The sequence below is a fragment of the Nycticebus coucang genome, chromosome 21 (genome assembly GCF_027406575.1).
Source record: "Nycticebus coucang isolate mNycCou1 chromosome 21, mNycCou1.pri, whole genome shotgun sequence".
Lineage (NCBI taxonomy): Eukaryota > Metazoa > Chordata > Mammalia > Primates > Lorisidae > Nycticebus > Nycticebus coucang.
The window spans coordinates 13,139,420-13,156,697 of record NC_069800.1 but is presented as its reverse complement, the minus strand read 5'-3'; the positions used below and the strand labels follow the sequence as shown (position 1 = coordinate 13,156,697).

Here is a 17,278-nt window from a genome sequence, read left to right as displayed (position 1 = left end):
ACCTAATCTTTGATAAACCAAACAAGAACATACCTTGGGGGAAAGACTCCCTATTCAATAAATGGTGTTGGGAGAACTGGATGTCTACATGTAAAAGACTGAAACTGGACCCACACCTTTCCCCACTCACAAAAATTGATTCAAGATGGATAAAGGACTTAAACTTAAGGCATGAAACAATAAAAATCCTCAAAGAAAGCATAGGAAAAACACTGGAAGATATTGGCCTGGGGAAAGACTTCATGAAGAAGACTGCCATGGCAATTGCAACAACAACAAAAATAAACAAATGGGACTTCATTAAACTGAAAAGCTTCTGTACAGCTAAGGAGACAATAACCAAAGCACAGAGACAACCTACACAATGGGAAAGGATATTTGCATATTTTCAATCAGACAAAAGCTTGATAACTAGGATCTATAGAGAACTCAAATTAATCCACATGAAAAAAGCCAACAATCCCTTATATCAATGGGCAAGAGACATGAATAGAACTTTCTCTAAAGACGACAGACGAATGGCTAACAAACACATGAAAAAATGTTCATCATCTCTATATATTAGAGAAATGCAAATCAAAACAACCCTGAGATATCATCTAACCCCAGTGAGAATGGCCCACATCACAAAATCTCAAAACTGCAGATGCTGGCGTGGATGTGGAGAGAAGGGAACACTTTTACACTGCTGGTGGGACTGCAAACTAGTACAACCTTTCTGGAAGGAAGTATGGAGAAACCTCAAAGCACTCAAGCTAGACCTCCCATTTGATCCTGCAATCCCATTACTGGGCATCTATCCAGAAGGAAAGAAATCCTTTTATCATAAGGACACTTGTACTAGACTGTTTATTGCAGCTCAATTTACAATCGCCAAAATGTGGAAACAGCGTAAATGCCCACCAACCCAGGAATGGATTAACAAGCTGTGGTATATGTATACCATGGAATACTATTCAGCCATTAAAAAAAATGGAGACTTTACATCCTTCGTATTAACCTGGATGGACGTGGAAGACATTATTCTTAGTAAAGCATCACAAGAATGGAGAAGCATGAATCCTATGTACTCAATTTTGATATGAGGACAATTAATGACAACTATGGTTATGGGGGGGAAACAGAAAGAGGGAAGGAGGGAGGGGGTGGGGCCTTGGTGTGTGTCACACTTTATGGGGGCAAGACATGATTGCAAGAGGGACTTTACCTAACAATTGCAATCAGTGTAACCTGGCTTATTGTACCCTCAATGAATCCTCAACAATAAAAAAAAAAAAAAGATTGTTCTAAATCGAAGGCATAAATTAAGCACAAGCTGACGTTTGTGAAAATTTGACATTATGCAGAAGGCACCCAAAGGAAATGTTGGCTTTTTTTTTTTGAATCCTGATTTGAACAAACCAATTTGCAAACATGAGAGGAAATAGATTATGATCTGATTTCTGAATAATAGAACTGGTCTTGAGGTGAGGTGCCTTAGGCTGCAAACTTCAAGGCATGCTCACTCCCAGGCACTGACTCTACACCAGCACAGTGCAGACAGCAATCCTTCCTTCAGTTTTATGCTCTAGACACATTGATTATCTCACCTGAGTCTCAGCCCTGTCAAATAATGATTTTTTTTCAGGCATGATAATGGTAATGATGGTGACATAACAAAAAATCCATATTTTTACAGAGTTGTGTATTGTAGCAGGAGGGGTAAAAAGACATCCCTGAGATTTGCTTTAAGACACTTGAGCAGGAAAAATCAGTCAATAAAAGTAATCTATGTAACTGCAGAAACTGGGTGAGGGGTATATGGGACTTCATTGTATATTCTTTTTGAATGCTGAAGATATCTCATAATAAACTTTGTTTTTAAATAGGATAGCAGCATGCCACATAAATAATGGCATCATCCAAATGGACGTATTTACCAGTCTCCCAAATCTTCCTGTTCATTGATGTCCTTTATTATTAGCCTGCTGTCCCTTTCCCAGGCATAAATCTCCCCCACATCTACCCAAGTACCCTAGAAAAGCCTGGTCCATGGAGCCTGCCTTGTTGTAGACCTCAGGGCCAAGCACTGTTGGCCAGGGGAGCAATGGTGACAGGGAGAGAGAATGCCAGCTACTGCCAGTGAGGTAAGAGATAAGAACCTTCCTTCTCTCCCAACATTGTTTTCCACCTTGTGTACCTGATGCCCCCACACTCCATGCAGTCAGTGTCCCCACTAAAGCTCACACTGGAGGTAGGAGGAACAGAGATGTTAGTGGAATTCTGTGGACTGATTTTAATAACCAAAGGCAACTGGGGAAGTTCTATGATAGGCCTAAGATGTTAAGGGCAAGAACAGGGGATCTGATGGCACCCAGTTGGAAGCAGAGGCTGGAGGAAAAGAAAACAATTTCTGTCCATGGCTTACTGAATAGACACCATCTGATATACCGAATGGTTACACAGATTCATCAGTTGGATTGTGTCCATCCATCAGATTTCAAGGTCCTTGAGGACAGGGGATGAGCCTAATGCTTTTGAAGCAACCAAAGGCCAGGTCTGTGCTGAGCTCAGTGCAGGGACAGCCCCTCCCCACCCCCACCCCCACCCAGGGATAATGTTTACATTCTGCTAAGTCTATAGGTGGCACAAAACTTTTTTTGTTTGTTTTAAACTTGAGATTTCTGATCTGGCATGGTGGTTCATGCCTGTAATCCTAACATTTTGTGAGGCCAAAGTGGTGAGCATCGCTTTAGCCCACAAGTTTGAGGCTAGAGTGAACTATGATAGTGCCCCTGCACTCCAACCTATTGCAAATAAGTGTGTAATAGATAAGTAAAATAATAAGTTAGAGATTTCTCATCTTGGAGAGGAGGTTATTGTAAAATAAATCTATCTCTCAGCTAAATTATTGTACAGTACCTGAACAATACAACATTGATAACAACAACAAGAAGCAAGTTCTTTTATAACTTTGCAAGGTTACTTTTGACTGTGAGGCTAGACATCTATAAGTCTTCAGATATTTTGTGGCCCCAGCCCTTCATGCTCTGGGACCTGTGGACCTCAGGTGTATTTGTACTAAGCCCCAAATTCAAGCAGTCCTGAAGGTTTTTTTTTTTTATTAATCTCTTAAGGCACTTAGAATGCTGAAAGGATTCTGAGGTAGAAAGGTCTTTACTGAGTATATATTCCAGTTATATCCCCTGAAACTATTGTGTTGGAGAGTTAGTTTACATGCAACATGGTAGGAGGTTTTATTGCCTTATCACTCTCATGCTACCTTTGTTCTGAGAATCTGAAGGCACCTTGGGAACAGGATGTGGGACTTCTACACCTTGGCCCCCTAAATCAAGAGAAGAAACATGCTTGCCATTTTTAGTGTTGAAATGAGTGCTATTGCAAACATTTACTCTTTTATTTATACTGATAATCTTATGAATAAATCGAAAATATGGCCAGGGAAGGAGGATTGCCAGGAATGATAAGCACATAATAAAGTAGTCTGATAGGCAGGAAACTGCTTCTAAAATATACTAGCTGGTGGTAAGTGAGGAAAACATTTATTCTTCAGACGTCTCATGCTCCCATTCAATAGTCTTCTTTTTTTACAAACATATTTGTCTTTATAATTCCCTACAGTATTTCTTCATATTTTATAAGGATGTAAATCATCAGATATATACATATAATTATGCATTATTTTAAAATTTTGATATATAGAATAAGTGTCTTCATATATAAGTGTCTTAATGTCTATAATTTCAGTGGCTAAATATATTGTTAATTAACTTATGATAATTTATGTAAATACAACCTAATGTAAGAATTTGAGTTTGTTTCCAATTTTTCTATTATAAAAATACCATTTTGCTATCATAAAAAGATGTATTTTTGTGATGTGCCTTTGTATTATTTTGAATGAGTTAATTCCCAGGAGTAAAGTATTATTTTGAACTCTTAAACAGTAGATTCCCAGAAGTAAAGTTTTTGGCGCAATGCTTGAAGTCTTTTTAATTCTTGGAATTAAAAATTGTCATATTTCTTTCCAAGATTGTTATACCAACTGGAGACGGTGTGTGCACATGTAGTCCCAGCAACTCAGGAGATTGAGGCAGGAGGATTGCTTGAGGTCAGGAGTTCAAGGCTTCAATGAGCTATTACCATGTATGGGGATAGCCATTGCATTCCAGCCTAGGCAACATGGCAAGATCCTGTTTCAAACAAATTTTTAAAAACATGTTTATACCTCTGTCTCTCTCTATTCACCTCTACTCCTTCATGAGAGGGATTTACTTCCAACTTTCTTTGGAAGTGCTCTAAACTTTCTCTTTGTTCTTTCTACATAAAATCTCTCTTTGTTAGGGCGGCGCCTGTGGCTCAGTGAGTGGGGCGCCAACCCCATATGCCGAGGGTGGCGGGTTCAAACCCAGCCCTGGCCAAACTGCAACAAGAAAATAGCCGGGCGTTGTGGCGGGCACCTGTAGTCCCAGCTGCTCAGGAGGCTGAGGCAAGAGAATCGAGTAAGCCCAAGAGTTAGAGGTTGCTGTGAGCCGTGTGATGTCATGGCACTCTACCTGAGGGCGGTACAGTGAGACTCTGTCTCTACAAAAAAAAAAAAAAGAAAAAGAAAAAAAAAATCTCTCTTTGTTAACCTGAAAAAAAAAAATGGTTATACCAATGTACAATCACTCTATATACAATCTTCTTTTTATGATCTTATGAAAATCTCCTTTATTTAGTGAGAAAGTGGTAGAAGCCATTTATGTGATGATATGCATGATAACTTCTGCAAAGATACTCCAAAAAAAACCCCTAAAATTCACACATATTTTTAGAGAGAAGAAGCAGCAGAGAAATACAGTCTTAGGATTACCACAATTATGTGTGTGTGTGTGTGTGTGTGTATGCATGTGTGTATCGTGGGCCATACACAAGAGAATTGGTACTTAATGTACCTAACAAACCACTAACCTTTCGCCTGAAAATTAGGCTGAGCTGACCAGATGGTGAGTAGGATGAAATCACTTTCCTACCATTATGTGTGAGATTTCAAACTCTTTGTCACTCACTCTGTTCCTCTTAGGCAATAAGTCAATGGGGACGCTTGCTTGCAAATGACAGGAGGCAAACCCCATCTCCACCCTAATTTCTCATCACTTGCTCAGGACCTATTCATTTAGACTTTTGTTTTTAATATGTGTATTTTCCCTTGGCAATACCATAATGTCTTTTTGTTTTTTGTCTGTACACCATAATCATGATGAACATAAATGTAATGGATGTAGTCTTCCTTCATCTGAGTTTCTCTTTTATTCTTTTAATTCCAAACTGCTGCTCTTCCTGAAGGAGGATTGTGTTACAAAAGAATGGAATTTTTCAGACAGTGTTTAGTACATAATAGTTTTAAGAGGCTTCGTGTTTGCAAGAGACAAATTAAGCAGCCTCCCCTAATATGTAGACAACATCTGTTACACAAAGTCACCATTAATGATAACACTGGGATCTCCTTTGTGGCTGATTTTCATCCAGCTGCACCTACCCATAAAAGGCACCAGTAAATAGGGCTACACATTTTTCTGTCAGCTCAGAATGACTTTGGAAAACGGCACATAAACTCGAAGCAAATCTTTGTTAACCTCTGAAATCAGAGGCTTCATAAATCACAGCTAAGACCAGCTTATAACCTCCTCACAGCCAACTCACCATCTCCAGTCAGTGTTTTGTAAGATGTTCCAAATCTTAGATTGGTGATACAGAAGAAAGCTACACACGAAAAACGAAGGCTTGTGCTGTGACGCCCACTTTTAAAAGGACCAACCTGTCCACTGGTCAATTACAAGTTCTTGCTCCAAAGCTTTGTTTCAGACAACATTCCCACTTACACCAACACATCTGTTATTAAATAATCAAAACCCTATACAATTCTTTATAGAGCTAATTAGCTGTGGCTAATAGTTTGATTTGGTGAATTACATTATTTAGTATGAAATTAAACATTAAGATTCTTAAATGAAAGTCCTCCAGAAAACCAGTAAAAGGAATCCACTTTCTTTGTAAGACTGAGCTATATAAAATATCTCTTATAATTTGGTTGTGGAATGTGCTCTGGTATATATTGTTCTCTAGATTTCTCTGTGAATATATATCTTACTGTATAACAGGTCAATTTACTCATTTAATACTTACGCACGTGATTGCTATGTTTCAGGCTTGGTGCTAATGCTGGGGACACATTAGATGGAGGATACATTAGGGGACAGATAAACCAAGCTCCTTCCTTCAAGTAATTTTTACTCACCACAGGGGGAGAGAAAAAACAAATAACTCAAATTATAAATTAAAGCATGAGTGATTGTGGGGAGGCATTTAAGATGTAGCCTCTATTTGTACAGAAACATAAATGAAGGGAGGGAAACAGCAGCGTAAATATGTAGGAAAAGAGGATTCCAGGCAGAGGGAACAGCAATTCCACAGGATCCAGACTTAGAAAGTGCAAGAAACAGTACAGAAGTCTGTCCGGCCAGGTGCTTGTACAAGAGGGAAGAGAAATGAAAGCAAAGTTATCAAGGTGGACTGTTCCCAGGCCACAGTATGGAGTAGGGATTTTACAGTATGAGAAGGAGTGCTATAGAAGGTTCTTAAGCAGTAGATTGTTGCCTGGTTTATATTCACTTTAATTCAACACTGAATTCAACTATATGCACTATTATTATTATTTTTTTTTTTTTTGAGACAGGTTCTTACTATGTTGCCCTTGGTAGAGCAACCTCAAACTCTTGAGCTAAAGTGATTCTCTTGCCTCAAACTCCCAAGTAGCTGGAACTACAGGCGCCCACCACAATGCCCAGCTATTTTTTTGGTTGTAGTTCTCATTGTTGTTTGGCAGGGCTAGGCTGAGTTTGAACCCACCAGCTCTGTCTGGTGTATGTGGCTGGCACCCTAGCTGCTGAGCTACAGGCACCGAGCCTATTAGTAATATTTTTAATGGGGAACTTAATTGTTTATGAAGTCTTTCTTCATCATTAATCAGGGGTATATTTTTAAATTTCTTTGTGTCATCTGGTAGATTGCATTAAAATCTTCATCCCTTTCTGTCTCCATGTAACTGCAGTATAGGATATGCTTCTACACACTTTGACTTGTTTTGGGGCAATGGGATGGGGCAGATGAGAAATAAGCAAAAGCTTGGACAGCACTTAGGCAATCTTGCTTTTTGCCTCCACAGTCATTATAAGAAAGAGCAGAGGCAGAACAGCCAGTGCCGGGACAGTGAGAGTCGTATGAAGCAGAACTGAGTCACTGTAGCAAGTGCATGCCCAGACACGTGAGTGAGGCCAGTGGAAGTGAGCTAACCTGCTCAGCCTACCCAAACATTTGTGAGCTATGGAAGTGCTTATTGTATGCTGCTGAGATTTTTTTGGAGGATTTATATTATGCAACAATAGTTAACTGATAAGCCATATTGCTACCATACTTGTGGGCTTTTTAAAAGACACTGAATTGGAGATCCTGAGAATTTATTTGTACCTATTTTGTGTCCTGATTTAAAACTGAATCCCAATTTCAAATTTTATAAGCATGTTAATCAACCCTGGTTGTTCATGCTTTCTTCTTGGTAGCTCTAGTTTCCCTTTAGAAACTGACACAGCTGCTCACAGAGGCTGAGTCCTAGACAGTTCCACTAGTGACAGAAGGGTGAAATTTGCAGCCCTAATCTCATAATGCCATGACTCAGCCTGACAGTGGTATATGCCACAGCATCCTAGCTGGATACAGGAATGCTAATGAAGGATACAAATCCTCATTCAGAGCAGGGATGTAAGCCGTCGAACCTTGCTAAATGGTTGTAATGAATGTAGACTGTAGCACACCAGCTGAACCTTGGGATATGCTTAATTGCCCAGGGTGGCTTAATCTTTAGCCCTGCCAGTTGCTGGAGGATTACTTGTCTTTGGTGAACTCAGTGGAGAATTGAAAGTAAATTTGTTTAAATGATAGTAGAGTTTAGAATAGCTGTAAGAGAAGAATCATAAATAACCACTACTGAAATGTAAACTACAATCAAATCTAAGCCTGTTCTTTGTCTACTGAAGGACTGCTTCCTTGAGGAAAGAGAACACCAGAGTCTCTAGATTTAGGCTTTTATTAAACTGTAATATGAATTATGAGAAGAAATGGATTCTGTTTCATAATAGGTATGGCCAAAGCAACGTCACCATCATCTCAAAACTATATTTCCCTCTGTGAACCTTCAAAAATGAGAAGATGTAAGGTTTTATCTATTTTGAACTTCGGTGTCCCTCTTCTTCAAATGCATAGAAATGAGGGAAAGCCTTGGTTCTTAACCAGTTCACACTTTTTTTCTTTAAAAAACTTTTTTTGAGGCTAGTGCAGTGGCTCATGTCTGTAATCCTAGCACTCTGGGAGGCCGAGGTGGGTGGATTGCTCTAAGTTCACAGGTTTAGGACCAGCCTGAGCAAGAGTGACACCCGTCTCAAAAAATAGCTAGGTATTGCGGTGGGCATCTGTAGTCCCAGCTACTTGGGAGGCTGAGACAAGAGAATTGCTTCAGCCCAAGAGTTTGAGGTTGCTGTGAGCTGGGACGCCACAGCACTCTACCAAGAGCGACAAAGTGAGACTGTATCTCAAAAAAAAAAAAAAAAATGAAAATTAAACCTTCCTCATGTGCTCTTTATCCTCATTCCCTCAGTTCACCGGAGGTATATGGAGTGTCTTGTTCTTATACAAATCACCCAAAATTCATTGAAAAATTGAATAATTCTTTGCATTATTTGGTCTTTAAAATTTTTTGTAGAGATTAACATAAGGATGTAGAGATTATTTTGTCAATACTGTTAATAAGATAATTGCCTCAATTATTTGCCTAACTTCAACTCTACAAATTCAGTTTAAGTGTAAAACAATAGGCTCGGTGCCTGTAGCTCAGCGGCTAGGGCGCCAGCCACATACACCAAAGCTGGCAGGTTCGAATCTAGCCTGGGCCTGCCAAACAACAATGACAACTACAACCAAAAAAAAAAAAAAAAGTGTAAAATAATAATGAGCATCTTTTCCAAATATAAACAACTACAAAGAGTTTTTAAAATTATATTGCTCTACTAATATATAAAAATATGTCTTGTAAAGGAAATGATTGTAAACTTTTCATACAATATGGAAGTCTTTTGTGGAAGACTGCTGTTGTGTGATATTTCTTCAAGACTGGAGGCACATCTGTCTTTGTTCCTGACTCATCTAGCTATGCTAGAATGTGGGTATGACACATTCCACAGTCACCAACCACTGTCTTGGGTCATGAGGACAAAGATCACCCAGGGATGGTAGAGCAGAGATCTTCAGAGGGCCAAGTTCCTGACAACTTTGTGGTGCTGCCTTGCCAGTCCTAGACTATATGTCTTTTTGTTTTTTTGAGACAGAGCCTCAAGCTGTCGCCTGGGTAGAGTGCCATGGCATCACAGCTCACAGCAACCTCCAACTCCTGGGCTCAAGCAATTCTCCTGCCTCAGCCTCCCAAGTAGCTGGGACTACAGGTGCCCACCACAACGCCTGGCTATTTTTTGGTTGTACTTGTCATTGTTGTTTGGCAGGCCTGGGCTGGATTTGAACTCTCCAGCTCTGGTGTATGTGGCTGGTGCCTTAGCTGCTCGAGCTACAGGCACTGAGCCCTAGACTATATATATCTTAAGATTTACTTTGTGACAGAGAAAAATAATTTCTATCTTATATAAAGTGTGTAAGTCAGGGCTCTCCAGAGAAACAGAGCCTGTATATATATGTGTCTGTGTTTCATTACACACATACCCACCCACACATACACTCATATTAATTTGAAATTTAAAAAGGAAGGAAAGAACTCTTTAAAATGACATTAATAGGGATATATTTTAAAGCACCAGGCTTTCACTAAAAAAAAAAAGAAACACACACAATGTATATTTCTTTTTTTTAGTGAAAGCCTGGTTTTTTGTTTTTTTTTTTTGTAGAGACAGAGTCTCACTGTACCCTCGGGTAGAGTGCCATGACATCACACGGCTCACAGCAACCTCTAATTCTTGGGCTTACGCGATTCTCTTGCTCAGCCTCCTGAGCAGCTGGGACTACAGGCGCCTGCCACAACGCCCGGCTATTTTTTTTTTTTTGTTGTTGTTGTTGCAGTTTGGCAGGGGCTGGGTTTGAACCTGCCACCCTCGGCATATGGGGCCGGCGCCCTACTCACTGAGCCACAGGCACCGCCCTGGTGTTTTAATATATATCTCTATTAATGCCATATATATATGTGTGTATGTGTGTGTGTATTTCTTTTTTTTTTTTTTTTTTTTTTAGTGAAAGCCTGGTGCTTTAATATATATCCCTATTAATGTCATTTGACAGAGTTCTTTGCTTCCTTTTTTCAATTTCAAATTAATATGAGGGTACAAATTTTTAGGTTACATTGTTCTCACTTCCAAGATAAATATGTTCACCCAGGAGACGTGCTGAACACCCTCACATTATGCATATTATGTGAGATCCAGCCGAATGCTCTCCCCCTCCCTCCTGACCCCATCCCCTTACTAGACTATATCTGTGTTTTACCATTTGTATGAGCATGTAATTGTTTATATATGGTTTCATATTAGTCTTGAGTACATTGGATTTCTTTTTCCATTTTCAGACACTTTACTCTGAAAATGTGTTTTAACTCCATCCAGGTAAACATAGCAGAGTAAAGTCTCCATCTTTTTTATGGCTGAATAGTATCCCATGGTATACGTATATCACAATTTGTTCATCCATTCATAGGTTGCTTCCATGACTTGACAATTATAAATTGATCTGCAATAATCATTCTGGTGCAAATGTCTTTGTGGTAAAATGACTTTTGTTCTTCTAGGTAGATATCTAGTAATGAGACCGGGATCAAATGGAAGGTTGACCTTTAGTTCTTTAGGAATTCTCCATAGTTCTTTCCATAAAGGTTGTATCAGTTTGCAGTCCCACCAGCAGTGTAAAAATGTTCTCTTCTCTCCACATCCACACCAGCATCTGCAGTTTTGGGATTTTGTGATGAGAGCTAATCTTATTAGAGTTAGGTGATATCTCAAAGTGGTTTCAATTTATTTCTTTGATGATTAAATATGATGAGCATTTTTTTCCCTGTGTTTATTGGCCATTTGTCTGTCATCTTCAGAGAAGTTTCTGTTCAAGTTTCTTGCCCACTTATCCATGGGGTTGTTTGCTCTTGTTGATTAATTTGAGTTAATAACTAGACTCTAGATATCTAGTTGTCAGATTCATAACATGCAAAAATCTCCTCCCATTCCAAAGGCTGTCTGTTCACGTTGTTTGTGGTACCCTTAGCTGTGCAGAAGCTTTTTGGCTTGATCAAATCACAGTTACTGGCTGGGCATGATGGCTCTCTCTATATATTTCCTATTGATTCTAGGATATGCAAATTTGTCTATCAGTATCTATGGAGATACCATAATTTGTGGATGCTCAAGTCCCTGATATAAAATGGTGTAGTATTTATACATAACCTATGTATATCTTCCCACATACCTTAAATCATACCTTAAAATACCTAATACATGGTAAATGCCGTGTAAATAGTTGTTATATCATATTGTTCAGGGAATAATGAGAAGGAAACAAAATCTATATGTTCAGTACAGATACCATTTTTTCCAAGTATTTTTAACCTGCAGTTGGTTGAATCCATAGATGCAGAACCCATGCATCCAGAGGGGTGACTATATACAGTGTACATAGTATACATGGAGAGAGGGAGAGAAGGAGATTGATTTATCACAGGAGTTGGTTCACACAATTATGGGGGCTAAGAAGTCCTATGATCTGTTGTCTTCAAGAATCAGGAAAGCCAGTGGTATAATTCACTCTGAGTCTGAAGGCCTGAGAACCAGGAGTACCAATGTCAGAGGGCAAGAGAAAATGGATATAGCAGCTCAGAAACAAATGCACCCTTTTTCTGCCTTTTGATTCCATTCAGTCTCCATTCAGTTCCATTCAGTCTCCATTCAGTTCCATTCAATCTATACCGGATTATGCCCACCCACACTGGTGAGAACAATTCTCTTTACTCAGTTTACCAATTGAGATGCTAATCTCTTCCAGAAACACCCTCACGGACACACCCAGAAATAATATTTTACCAGGAATATGGACATTCTTTAGCACAGTCAAGTGGACACATAAAATTAACCATCACAATAAGCAACCGTCATCTATAGAGTTTTCTGTCATCCCGGACACTCCTGAGACTTAATGCTATGCCTCCACGATGCTTCTGAGCCCCTGAAGCAGCTATCCCAGCAGCGAATCATCTTATGGCACCTCTTTCAGCCCCTAGCAAAGGTGAGATTGGCACAGCATAAGAAAGCACTGTTAATGCAGAGTCAGTATCACTTATACTCAGCAACATGGAGTGGTATATGAATTTCAAATGGTGGTCTAGAGAAGTTAATGAGCTAATTTTGTTTTCTTTCTGGCTACTTGACAAATGACATCCTTGTTTTAGCCCTGCCATTACCATTTGAGGTATTTTTGAGGCACAGGGCTTCTATAATAGCCTTATCTGTCTCCCATTTTCAAATTAATTTAACTAATTTAACACCTTGTTCCTTATGTAGGACATTGACTGCTGAGAAAGGACACATTCCTGGGTTTGGTTCTTTCTCTCTCTTTCATCTTTTCTTCCTTCCTCTGTACCCCTCTGTATCCCTGTCTCCTTCCCCATCTTCTTTTCTTTTTTTTCTCTTTCTCTGTTTCTTGCTATTACTAACATATGGCACATAATCTTAAGTATATTGCTCCATCAATTTTTACATCCATATATAATCCCTATTCAGTACCAGATAGGGAACATGTCCATTGCCCTAGAAGTTTCTCTTAAGTTCTTTCCCAGTTCACATGAGACTCCCTCTGGTGTGTCTATTTATGTTTATGTGTCTATTATTATAAATTACACTTTGCCTGTTTCTGAAGTCCATATAAATAGAAACATATAGTACGTATTCTTTTGTATCTGACTTATTTCATTCAACTTAACAGTTTTGAGATTCATCCATGTTGTTCCTTATATCAGTAGTCTATCATTTTTTATTGCTGTATAATATTCCATTGTATGAATGCACCACAGTTTGTTTAGTCATTTTCTCTGTGACAGTTATTTGGATTTTCTCCTAGTATGTGACTACTATAAACATAGTTGCCACAACATACTAGCACATGTATCTTAATGTATATAAGCACTCATTTATACCCAAAAGTAGAGTTCCTAGGTCATAGGATAGGAGTAGTGCTTTGGTGAATACTGCTGAACAGTTTCCAAAGTGTACATACCTCCTGACACTCTTACCAGCCATGTGTGATAGTCTAGGTGTTCCATGTCCTTACATCCTGGGCTCTTTTTCTGAAATACTCTCCAGTTCCGGTGCTTTCCCATTCTGCCTTCTTCAATTTACACACAAAACATATGCACAAAGATCACATGTACATGAGTATAGGTATAAAATGCAGATATATTTTGTATATTTCAATTTCAAGTGATGATCCAAAATGTATAGCAGGTATTTTTGGTAGTCACTAATTGAGACATTTCCAGTAGTTTTATGACACCACCATATTCTTTTCTTCCAGGATTCAACGGAAGTCATCAGTTCAGCCTAGAGTCCCTGTTGTCTTTGCACGTTCATGCTCTAATTACCCCTGTTCCAAACACAAAACAGCAACAATTAAATACAAAAAGTGGGCACCAAAATGACATAGCCAAACACACCCTAAGTGTTTCAGCATAATATATATAAAAAGAGAAAGAGAAATGAATTATGGCTAATAATTAACAGTTATTGATTCTAGCCGGTAAAATTATGAGTATTCATTCTATTATTTTTCTATAGTATAAAAATTTTCATAGTAAAAAATAAAAACTCTACATAATAAAACTCTTAAAAATAAGCAGTAATGAAACAAACATAAATAAGAGTATGATAAAGAATTAGGAATATTGAAAATAAAATATAATCATAATAAAAATTCAATAAAGGATGGGAAAATCAGTGAATTAGAAGCTAAAAGTAGGGATTTCACCTATATGTGGAACATGGATACTTTAAAATAATTTTATATGTGAAATGAATATAGTATATGAAGGATCAGTGCATATGTAGATGTAGACTAAACTCTAACAGTCATCTAACAGGAAATGAAGAAGAGAATGGAGATCACGGTAGAGGAACAACATATGGCAAAATGAAAGCTTAAAATTTCCTAGAATTGAGAAAAGCCACATGTTCTCAAGTCAAAAAAGAGTTTTCAAGTCCAGAGGATAAATAAAAATGAATCTACATCTAGACTCGTCATAGTTGAGATTGCTGAAGAACAAGAATGAAGCAACAATCATAAAATGTACTGAGCTCCTGGGCTCCAGGATGATAGACATGTTTTAGATTTTCTTTAGGGAGATAGTTCCATTGATGCAGACCTTTATCAAAACTTATCCAATTGGCTAGGTGCAGTGGCTCATGCCTGTAATCCTAGCACTTTGGGAGGCCAAAGTAGGAGGATCACTTGAGGCCAGGAGTTTGAGACGAGCCTGAGCAAGAGAGAGACCCCATCTCTACAAAAAATAGAAAAATTATCCAGGAGTGATGGTGCATGCCTGTAGTCCTGGGTAGTGGGGAGGCTGAGATAGGAACGTCACTTGAGCCCAAGAGTTTGAGGTTGCAGTGAGCTATGATGATGCCAGTGCATTGTAGCATAGGTGACAGAATGAGACCCTGTCTCAAAAGAAAATAAAAAACCCCTGCGGAAAAAATGTCTGAACTTGAAGATATCTCAACAGAAACCTCCAAAACTAAGAATTGAAAAGAAAAAGAAAATAAAACAAAAAAAGAAGACAGAACATCCAAGAACTGTGGAATAAGTTCAAAAGGTATAATGTGTACAGAATAGACATAGCAGAAGAAGAAGAAAGAGTGATAAGAAAGAAAGAAATATTTGAAATAATAATAACTGAGAATTTCCCCTAAATTAATGTCAGACACCAAACCATAGCTTCATAAAGCTCAGAGAACAGCAAGCAAGATAAATTCTGGAAAAACTATAGAAAATCAAAGATAGAGAAAAAAATCCTACCAGAAGCCAGAGGAAGAAGATCATACATATAGAAAAGTAAGATGAGGTTATATTTGACTTCTTCTCAGAACCGTGGAAACAAGAGGAGAATGGAGTGAAATATTTAGTGTTGAGAGAAAAAAAAACACCAATCTAGAATTCTGTACCTTGAGAAATTAGCCTTCAAAAGTAAAAGACTTTCTCATACAAAGAAAAATTGAGGGATTTTGTTCCCAATAGACCTGCCTTGCAAGAAATTGTACGAGAAGTTCTTTCAGAGACAAGGAAAATTATATAGGGCAGAAACTCACATATACATAAAGAAATGAAGAATATTAAATAAAAGAATAAGTGAAGGTAAAATAAACACTTTTTCTTATTCTTAATTATCAACAAATAAAAATGTTTTCAAACTGATAATAGCAACACTATAGTCAATTATGTATGTCTATATATCTGTAAATAAATAAATAAGTATATATATATATACATTTGTATGCTTATGAATAAGTGAAATGAATGACAGAAATGATAAAAGGGATAAAAGTAAGGAATTGGGATTATTTTGTTCTTATGATGTATTCAGACTACTATGATGTGGCATAGTGTTATTTGAAAGTGGAATTGGATTAGTTGTACATGTGTATTGTAAACTTTAGGGCAACATTAACAAAAGTAAAAAACAAAAACAAAAAGTAAAACTGATAAGCTAAGAAAGAAGAAAATGAAATCAATCATCACTTCTCGGCCTTTTGGCTAAGATCAAGTGTAGTATCTGTTTTTATCAGTTTAATATCTGATACGTCCTCTATCCGAGGACAATATATTAAATGGATTTTTGGAGCAGGGAGTTGGAATAGGAGCTTGCTCCGTCCACTCCACGCATCAACCAGGTATTGCAGTATCTCCTGGAATGGTGCACCCCCTGGGGGGATAAACTGTTGTCGTTAAGATCAGATGTGTGTGGAAAAAAAAAAAGAAAATGAAATCATATAAAATGTTCAGTTAACCCAGGCACGGTAGCTCATGCCTATCATCCTAGCATTCTGGTAGGCTGTGGTGGGAGGACTGAGTAAATCCAGGAGTTTTAGGCCAGCCTGAGCAAAGGTGTGACCCCATTTCTACTAAAAATAGAAAAAATTAGCTAGGCACAGTGGCATGTACCCATAGGCCCAGCTACTCAAGAGGCTGAGGTAGGAGAGGGTTGCTTGAGCCCAGGAGTTTGAGATTACAGTGAGCAATGATGACACTAGTATACTCAGCTTGGATGACAGAGAGTGACCCCAAACTAGAATCTACCTCAATAAGTATCTCCAGTACAATGTATAAGCAAATTGTGCTGTATTCACTCAATGAATGTAGCAATGAGCATGCCATGTGTGAAGCATAACCATGTCCAATATACAGGTGAATCTCGCAATTACAATCTTTTTTAAAATTAATTAATTAATTAATTAATTAAGTTTTTTATTAAATCATAGCTGTGTACATTAATATGATCATGGGGCACCATACGCTTGGTTCATAGACCGTTTGACACATTTTCATCACACTAGTTAACATAGCTTTCGAGTCATTTTCTTATTTTGCTAAGACCTTTACATTCCACATTTACTAGGATTCACATATTCCCTTGTAAGATGCACCGCAGGTGTAATCCCATTAATCCACCTCCCTCCCCGCTCCCTCCCCTCACTTTCCCCCTTCTCCCTATTCTTAGGTTGTAACTGGGTTATAGCTTTCATGTGAAGGTCCTACATTAGTTTCATAATAAGGGTGAGTACATTGGGTACTTTTTCTTCCATTCTTGAGACACTTTACTAAGAAGAATATGTTCCAGCTCCATCCATGTAAACATGAAAGAGGTAAAGTCTCCATCGTTTTTTAAGGCTACATAATATTCCATGGTGTACGTATACCACTATTTATTAATCCATTTGTGGATCGATGGGCACTTGGGCTTTTTCCATGACTTAGCAATTATCAATAGGGCTGCAATAAATATTCTAATACAAATACTTTTGTTATGATGTGATTTTTGGTCTTCTGGGTATATGCCCAGTAGAGGGATTACAGGATTGAATGGCAGATGTATTTTTAGATCTCTAAGTGTTCTCCATATCTCTTTCCAAAAGGAATGTATTAATTTGCATTCCCACCA

General features: G+C 38.2%; 1 non-coding gene across 1 annotated transcript; it reads left to right on the top strand.

Annotated features, from left to right (window-relative positions):
* Positions 1 to 15,853: 15,853 nt before the first annotated feature.
* On the top strand, positions 15,854 to 16,044 carry LOC128574383 (U2 spliceosomal RNA). Its single transcript, XR_008376751.1, has one exon. It is a non-coding gene; the product is annotated as a U2 spliceosomal RNA (small nuclear RNA).
* The last annotated feature ends 1,234 nt before the right edge of the window (positions 16,045 to 17,278 follow it).